The sequence below is a fragment of the Ochotona princeps genome, chromosome 18, assembly GCF_030435755.1.
Source record: "Ochotona princeps isolate mOchPri1 chromosome 18, mOchPri1.hap1, whole genome shotgun sequence".
NCBI lineage: Eukaryota > Metazoa > Chordata > Mammalia > Lagomorpha > Ochotonidae > Ochotona > Ochotona princeps.
The window spans coordinates 52,080,481-52,090,095 of NC_080849.1; the positions used below are offsets into that span (position 1 = coordinate 52,080,481).

A 9,615-nucleotide genomic window follows, 5' to 3' on the forward strand; every position below is an offset into this window, starting at 1 on the left:
GCAATGGTGAGGTTGGGTTAGAGGCACGAGGAGCAATAGTTGAGCCCACCTGACCCTTGAGTGACTTGCAAGCAAGCTGGGAAGGTGGGACAGGGTCAAGGGGGGGCAGGATTGTTAGCAGATTGGACATCCTTGCAGGCTGGGGGCACAGGGGATGCCAGCTGAACTGGCCAATCCTTGCAGTGGTGGTCTATAAGCTTCTTGGAAGGGCAAGGCCTCACATGCAACTTGGTCTATGAGCAGTCTGTTGGGGGTGCTGGGTGGCTGGTAGTGCCCACCTGGTTCTACAGCAGCAAGTGCAGCAGTGGGGCAGGTGTGTTGGTTTATTGGGCTGAGTGGGCCTGGGCCTGGAGCAGCCGGAAGCCTAGAACAGCAGGGGTCGTCAGCCTAGCCTTGGGATCCTGCAGCCTCATGGAGGACCCGGAAGAGCTCCTGTCTCCAAGCTTCATATTGGCTCAGCTCCAGCCATTGTGCTCACTTGGGGAATGAATCATCTGATGGAAGATCTTCCTCTCTGTCTCTCCTTTCTGTATATCCACCTTTCAATTAGAAAAAAAAAAAAGTTGTGTGCAGTTTTCATTTACTTCGGATCTATACAAGGTCCATTCCCCTGGCCCTCCCCAGTCCACCCACCAGCAAGTTTTTTTTTTCTGTACAAAAATAGTCCCCCCCCCAAAAGAAGTCCAGCATCTCTACATCTTTTATAAAGTTCTCTTGTCAGCAGCGCAGGTTTTGCATTGGGCGTAGAAGGGATTGGTGGTCTCCTCTAAAGGTGTCATTTGCTCTAATGAAATGTTCTTTGTCACATACCAGGATTTGTGTTGCATGCGCTTGTTTTTTTCGTCATGCTTCCTTCTCACTCTACTTTTGCGCTCCTCCCATTTCCTGGGTTTTTGTTTCCTTTTCCTCTGAAAATGTCTTCCCCCGACTCCCCACCCCACTATCACCTCCATTCTCCCCTCCTGCCCCGCCACCCATCTTTTTTCAGTCCGCTGTATGGTGGACCCCCTCACATGTGTGAGAGGGGCAGTGTGCCTTTAATGGCAGTGCTGGGCATCGGGCTGCTCTGGTAGTGCTGCGACATGTGCAGTCGGCTTGGCGCTGGTGAGGTACACACTGATCATGTTCTGGAGGTTCCCGGCCTGGCAGGGCTCCCTGGAGTGGGAAGAAGAGGTAACCACGGAGGGGCTGGAGCTGGCCTTGGACTTGACCACCTAGCCCAAGAAGCCAAGCGCCATTCCAAGGGTGCTCTGCTGCGAGTAGGACATGCTGTAGGTGGGAGAGCCATTCATGTAGGTCTGCGAGGTGATCATGGAGTTGTATCGCAGCGAGCTGACATCATAGCGGTGCAAGGGCTGCATCTGAGTCGCACCATGTGCGTTGAGGCCCAGGTGCTGTAGGCAGCCCAGCTGGTCCTGCATCATGCTGTAGCTGCCATTGCTCCAGCCATTCACGTGGGCATAGCTGTCCATGCGCTGGTTCATAGCCGCCCCCAGCTTGGCGCCCACCCCAATCCCGCTGGCCATGCTGTTGCCTCTGGGAGCCAGCAGCCCGCCAGGCTGCATGTACTTATCCTTCTTCAAGAGCTTCTTGGTTTTCGCCCAAGGTCGATATGTATAATCTCTGTTTCTTCTTGTGCAGCTCCCGCAGCCGCTTGGCCTCTGTGGTGAATGGCCGCTTTGCTATCTCCCACTAAGTTTCCCCTTGGGGCTCAGGCAGTTGCTGATGTCAAAGTTGTGCATCTTGGGGTTCTCCTGGGTCATCTTGGACACTGCCCATGGGAACACACCATGAAGGCGTTCATGGGCATTTTGGTTGCCGCCGCCCGCCGCCGCCGTGGTGTTGCCATTGCCTCAGCCTCCCCCAGTATTCGGCTGTGTGCCCAGCGGCGTGAGCTCCATCTCCATCTGTTGTACATGCGGGCGCTGTCCGCGTGGGCCTGGCCCGCTGGAGGCCGGAGACCCTGGGCGCGGTGGGGAACTCGGGGGGTGGGGGCGGGGACAGAAGGAGGAGGAGGAGGTGGAGGGGAGGCAGGCGGGCGGGGGTGATTGGAGATAGCAGGGTTTGAGGAGACCAGGTGGAGGAGAGCAATTTGGGGAGGGGAGGAAGAAAGGGGACAGAGGTGGCAGAGAGAGAGAGAGAGAGAAGCGAACTGGAATCGGGATCAAAAAAGCAGAGTTTCCCTCCGCCTCTGGCCAATGCCACAGCTGCCAGCTATGATTATTATTGTTATTGCTGTGATTTTTTGGGGGAGCGGAAAGGCTTAAGCCCCGAACTCAAACTTCTTTCTGCCTTTCTTTCTCTCTGCTTCTTGTTCCCTCAGTTTTTAAAGAGGCTGCAACCTACTCTCCCCCTTTTGCAAACACTCTCTTCTCTGCCTTTACAACTCCTGATAACATTTTGAACAAGTTAATAGACACCCATCCGAGCGCTGGTTCTAATCCCGGCGGCCGTGCTTCCCATTCAGCTCCCTGCTTGTGGCCTGGGAAAGCCTTGGGACCCTGCACCCCTCTGGCAGACCTGGAGGAAGTTCCTGGCTCCTGGCTTTTTATGGGCAAGCACCAGCCTTTGTGGTCACTTGGGGAATGAATCATCGGACGGAAGAGCTTCCTCTCTGTCTCTCCTTTCTGTATACCTGACTTTGCAATCAAAATCAAATAAATCTTAAAAAGAAGAGTTGTATTTAATCAGGCACCAACATTGTTCTTGGGGCACAAGAGGCTAGGAATTCTTAAGTTTACATTTAGAAAATCTCACTGGTCGGCAAAGGGTGTAGACATGTTTGAGATGATGGAAAATTATTAGATAGGGTAAAGAACAGAGAGCAGATTACAGGAAAAGTTAGGGGCCAGGAAGTCAACAGGGAGTTATTTGAAGACCCCCGGACACAGGGAAGAGGCGACGATCGCTGAGCAGTGTTCAGGGAACAGAAAACCCCGCAGCCACTGGTGAGCTGTGATCTGGACACAAAGGACAACCAGGGATCCAGAGCCAGCCACAGATCAGCCCTTGCAGCAGCCAGGTGGGAGTTTGGGTTCACATGGGGAGCTCGGGAGGTGAAGACAGGCTGGGACTGGCCATTTGTGCCAGATACTTTGGATGTGGGGAGAAAGGCACCCCCCTTCACTGCTGGTGGGAGTGTAGGCTAATACAACCACTGAGGAAATCAGTATGGAGAGTGCTTGGAGAATTGCAAATAAGTCTGCCATGTGACCCAGCTATCCTGCTGCTAGGAATATACCCAATGGAAATGAAATCTGCATGTGAGAAGGGGATCTGTAATCCTATTTACAGTAGCACAAGCTACAATAGCAAAGACATGGAAACAATCTAGATGTGCATCCAAAGAAGAGTGGTTAAAGACACTGGGTACATCTAATCCATGGAATATTATTCAGCTATTAAGAAAAATGAAATTATACTATTTACGACTAGGTGGTCCCAACTAGAAACCATTATGGTCAGCGAAAATAGTCAGTCTCAAAAGAACAAATACCATAATGTTCTCTCTTATATAAGGAAACCAGTGTGGAATGTATAACTTCAATAATTCAATCGACACTGTTTTTGTTTTGTTTTGTTTTGGCTGCATCCCATGTGTTTTGAAGTTTTTTTATATCAGTTTTATTTATTCCAAATACTCTCTCTTTTAAAAAAAATATTTATCTTAATTGCAAAGTTGCATATACAGGTAGGAGGAGAGACAGAGAGGAAGATCTTCCATCCGATGATTCACTCCCCAAGTGAGCACAAGAGCCTGTGCTGTGCCAATCTGTAGCGAGGAGCCAGGAACTTCCTCCAGGTCTACCCCACGGGTGCAGGGTCCCAAGGCTTGGGCCATCCTCCACTGTTTTCCCAGGCCATAAGCAGGGAGCTGGATGGGAAGTGGAGCTGCTGGGGTTAGAACTGGCAGTCACATGGGATCCAGGCAAAAATACTCTCTTTTCTTTTGTCAAATTCATTGCTGGCTCATGGACTATATAGTGCATCATTTTTTTCAAGAGACTTTTGTATCTCCTTCTTGTCACCCATGTGTTGGTTACTCAGTGGCGTGTTTTTTCATGGAGCTGTATTTTGTTGTTGTTGTTGAGACTGTTGTTCTAGCTCATAACAGTTTTTGACCTTGTTTCATGGTTTCTCAATTATGGAAATGTATAGTGATGGGGTACTGGGGTCTACCATATCCAGATGTGTGGATATAATGCAACATTTATTCCTGCATCCAGATGACAGATGGATTCCCAATGAAACTGTTGGACAAGTGTAGACAATGGGATGCTAGACTGTTTGCATTTGTCTGTTCCAGAAATGTTCGGGTAAATTAAGAGACTGATGGAATTATAATTCCTCATAAAGGATTATGCCACTGTAGTAAAATGGGGAAAATTTGTTTGGGGTGGGACTTTGGGGGAAAATTCCAGTGTATATAAAACTCTTACACATAATTCAAATATTCAAAATTATATATATATATATATATATATATGAACTAAAATTCTTGATATGCTTTTAAGACCCTATGTTAATCTTCAGTGGGTCAGGAGAGCAGAGAAATCTTGCACCTTCTTAGAATATGTGAGAAAGAAATTAAATATAATCTATCAGAATTGTAACAGGTAATTTACAGACTCCAGACTTGAACCTGCATTTGACATGAGCAAAAAGTATAAAAACATACAGTAGGATCCAAGAGTGATCCTGACAGCCTCTTAACAGGAAGTCAAATGCGCAGAGCAGGAGGGGAGCCCAGAGTGGAACAGAAAGACAGGAGGAGACTTGTATCCTAACCCCAGAACCCGGTACATCACCAAGAAATATCAGTATGGGCACCAAGGACTGTATCCCAACTGCCAAGGAGCTCACAGGGAGTTGGGGTGCCCTCATAGGCCGAGAACTCTGAGGTCAACTATTTCCTATCAGATTTCCCACACTGGATGGAAGAAGCCTAGGTCCTTCCTCACAGGATCTAACGTCTTTGGAACAACAGCCAGGAGCCCTGAGCAGTCCTCAGAAACAGAAGAACAGTAAATTTCCATTGGGACTCAGGAGAGGAGCTTTCTCTGGTCTTTACTTAGTTCCAACTTTGGCTCCCCACCCTCTCTTGCAATAACCATCAGGGTTGCTCCACAATCCCCGCCCCCCAAATTAGATCAGGTAGACAGAGAGAGACCAGTAAGGAAAGCTTAGAATAGTTAGCAAAAATGTCAACTTGGAATTCCATATACCTTATTAGTTAGAACACAAAGATTCCTCACTAAGGTATTGAAGCTTTCTCTGCACATCCCTCCTAAAATTGCTCTGCTGCTCAATAGTAAACATATGACTTATGAGAGTTATAAGCCTGTTTGGACTATCCTAACATTTGTGAAGTTCAGTAAAAAAATCACACTTGAGTGCCAGGGTCCGTGCAGTAGGTGTGAATGACACGAAGGTGTGAAGAGAACAGCTCCCCTGCTTGGCAGGGCCCGGGGGAGCTTCCAGCTGTTTGGCAGGGCACAGCGGATTTCTCTCTGACCACCTTGATGCAGTCTCACTCCCTTTTTGCATGGACACTCAAGCACCCCACTAAGAATCCTGTAATCTATTAAGGCATCGTTTGCCCCTGTGAGATGGCTTTGGCAAGTAATATCAGCTTAAGAGTTAATGTTACTGATAATGTCCTGGTGAGTGGGCCTTTAACTGCACACAGGAGTACAATCAAGCCCATGCTGTTTCCAGACACCTTATTGTGTACCTACCCATTGCCATAAAATCTGGCCCGGACATTTAGCATGCTTTCTGGGTAATGGCTTGATAAGAATTTTACAAACTAATGGAAATGATGGGAGTATGGGTTAAGACTGTCAGGACAAAAAATATAGCTACTGGGACCCTAAAAGCTATCTTGTTACTGGGACCCTAAAAGTTATTTTGTTACTGTGACCCTAAAGGCTATCCTGTTACTGGGACCCTAAAGGCTATCCTGCTAAGGCAAAAATATATAGTTACTGTGACCTTAAGGGTTAGCCTGTCCTTGCAACTCTTTAGAACATAGAAACTGTAGTTCCTTCAGCTGCTTTCATAATTTCTAACTAGAGGAAATATAGGCTGATTTCACTAACATCACAAAGATATACTTCTGATTATTGTTTGATCACTTATGAGGTTGTAGAACCTACAGTTGTAGAGGAACTTAATGTTTGAAACCTTTTGTCTCAGATCTTTGTTTTTCCTCTTTTGATGTATTTCTCGCATTAAATGATGGATAAGCTGTAGAATGGGAATTGTAGTAAGAGTGTATTACTGAATAAGATGTGTTGTCTACTGAGAAATTCTTGGCTGCAACGTTGGAATGGATAATACCCTGTCTTAAGGTGAAACAATTTGTAGAATTATCTTTGGAAACACTCACTTGTCCATTGTAGAATTGAAACTTAAATGGAGTAAACTTGGCTCATTGCTAATTACAATTCTTTCCACCGTTATAACTCTTGCTTTACTTGTTCAGATAACAAACTGTGTGAGCTTGCTGACCTAATGGCCTTTAGTGCCAATGGCCCGCAATCCCCATAGACCAAGACCCCGGACTTACTAACCCATACATAATTCAAGGTAGGGGCCTGGTTGTCACAGGTGGCGCCAAGGTTAGAGCCCAGACCAGAGGAGAGCGGTTGAAGACTGGCAAACCAAGATAAGCAAGGAATGTGGGATCCTTCCTCAATTATTTCTCAAGAGGTTGTAAATTGTGCCCCCTGAAGCTATGTCAAAATGCCCCTAAAAGAAAACTTTGTACTGCTTCTGTATAAATAAAGCGGACAGCTTTCTTGCAATGTCCACAATCTTCAAGGAATCCTAGTGGTCCGTCTCTCCTTTCTTTCTCTCTTCTTCTTTCTACGCCTATCTCACGCACCCTTCCCGAGCTCCGAACTCTCGGCTAGAGCTGGACTCCGGCACTTGAGTACTATAAGCTGCTAACTATAAAAATGAAAATAGACAGGAGACAGCTGAGTCATACCATATAACCATTTTAAGGCTTATAGCAACTGATTGTGTATATACTAAAATTGAGATGTCAATGGAGTAGTTAAATGATATGGTTAAGATCTTGCAATTTCTAACAAATTGGTCACTCAATACCATGCTAACTAAATTCATGATGTTGTGAATTTCCATGTTTCTTCCTGTTGTTGAAGTTGTGTAGTGGCTTTTCATTGGAGGGGATGATGTTCTGCCAGCTCTACTTTTGGACCAAGGAGGGTCACCCAATGAAACTGTTGAATATATCTGGACAATGGGATGCTGGAGTCTCTGCATGGACGTTGCTTATAATGACAGAATCATGACTGGAAAAGAACTGTACTACTGTAACAATTTGGAGGAATTCAATTTGGCGGAGGGTTTGGGGAAGGATTGGGAGAATCCCAGAGATTATGAAACCGTGTAATAAAATGAAATAATAATTAACAAAAGAAAATATTTATCTCACTTAAACAAAAAGAATTTTTTAAAGATTTATTTTGGGCCTGGCAGCGTGGCCTAGCGGCTAAAGTTCTCACCTTGAAAGCCCCGGGATCCCACACAGGCACCAGTTCTAATCCTGGCAGCTCCACTTCCCATCCAGCTCCCTTTGTGGCCTGGGAAAGCAGTGGAGGACAGCCCAATGCATTGGGACACTGCACCCGTATGGGAGACCTGGAAGAGGTTCCAGGTTCCCGGCTTTGGATCGGCGCGCACCGGCCCGTTGCGGCTGACTTGGGGAGTGAATCATCGGATGGAAGATCTTCCTCTCTGTCTCTCCTCCTCTGTGTATATCTGGCTGTAATAAAATGAATAAATCTTAAAAAAAAAGATGTATTTTATTTTTAGAGCAAAGTCAGTTATGCAGAGAAGAGGAGAGACAGAGAGGAAGATCTTCCATCTGATGGTTCACTCTCCAACTGACCACAATGGCCGGTGCTGCGCCAAACCAAAGTCAGGATCCAGGAACTTCCTCCAGGTCTCCCATGAGCGTGCAGGGTACTAAGGCTTTGAGCCATCCTCCACTGCTTTCCCAGGCCACAAGCAGAGAGCAGTATAGGAAGCAGGACTGCCGGGATTAGAACTAGTGCCCATATGTTATCCCGATACTTTCAAAGTGAGGACTTTAGCTGCTAGACCTCCAAGCTGGGCCTAAATCAAAATTTCAGGTGTAGAAATCTTGTTTTTTTTTTTTTTTTCTTTTCTTTATTACTTTTGGAGGGCTCTGTTCTAGCAAGTTAGTGAACAAGTTTAGCAAGCAACATTTTGTTTTGTTTTGTTTGTAAGTAGATGTTACTTAGCTTGTCCTTTTGCCCATCCCTCTGGATTAGGGTTGCGTGTGGCTGAAGCATACAAAAGAGAAAAGAAAATGCTTAAATCTTGGAAAAACTGCAGTTTGAAGCAGAGGAAGAGGGAGGAGGAGGGGAGAAGTGGTTGTGGCCGCTCAGATTCTCAGTGAGGAAAGCTAGCTAGGGAACTTCAGACAGAGGAGGGTGAAGGAAGGAGTGAGATGTGGGAAGTAGGTGGAGCACAGTGTGACTTAGAGAGATGGGAGAGGGTGGAGGGAAATATTGATTATTGATCAGATTGTATAATATTGCTTTACAGCCAGCTAGCTTATGCTGTAGGCACAAGGAACATTCAAGTGGTTGCAACGGCCAGAGCTGAGCTAATCCTAACCGAGGACCCAGGAACTTCTTCCAGGTTTCCAACACCAGTAAAATCTCCAAAGGTACTCACAATAGGTGAGGATATATTTATAGCCTCATATGAGTGTTTTTATATACTGAAAACTACCTATTGTGGCAATCTATTAGCAAAATTAGCAAAAATTAGGGGTCTGGCACAATGGCTCAGTGGCTAAAGTGTTAGCTTGCAAGTGCTGGGATCCCATGCGTGCACCATTCATATGTAGCTGCTCCGCTTCCCATCCAGCTCCCTGCTTGTGGGCTGGGAAAGCAGTCGAGGATGGTACCAAGCCTTCAGACCCTGCACACGCATACAATACCTGAATGGGACTCCTGACTTCAGATGAACTAAATTCTGGCTGTTGTATCCACTTGTGAAGGGAACCAGCAGAATCAAGATTTATCTCTCTGTCTCTCCTTCTCTATGTATATCTGTCTTCCAATAAATAGATAAATTAACATCAAAATAAAGAATATTAAAAGTCAGTAAGAAAGAAATGCCTTGTAAATAATTCATTTCTGGGATATAAACATCATCCTTGATAAAACTTGTAATCATTCACAAGATTATGAGATTTTCAACTCTGTCACGTAATACAATGTAATTAATGGATAAATTTAATTATTTATAATTTAATGAATAAATTATAAAAAATTATGAGATGTTCTGTAATACTTAGAAGTTATTTTAAAACGGTTCCAGCGCAGTAGCCTAGTGGCCTAAGTACTTGCCTTATACGTGACGGGATTGCATTTGGGCACCAATTCTAATCCTAGCAGCACTATTTTCCATCCAGCTCCCTGGTCGTGGCCTCGGAGCACAGTTTAGGGCAGCCCAAAATCTTGAAACCCTACAGCTCTGTGGGAGAACTGGAAGAGACTCTGGGCTCCTGGCTTCAGTCTGATGCAGCACCGGCCGTTGCAGCTGCTT

At 45.9% G+C, this 9,615-nt stretch overlaps 1 pseudogene; it reads right to left on the reverse strand.

Annotated features, from left to right (window-relative positions):
- Positions 1 to 1,009: 1,009 nt before the first annotated feature.
- LOC101534285 (transcription factor SOX-2-like) lies at positions 1,010 to 1,901 on the reverse strand (annotated as a pseudogene).
- Between the last annotated feature and the right edge of the window lie 7,714 nt (positions 1,902 to 9,615).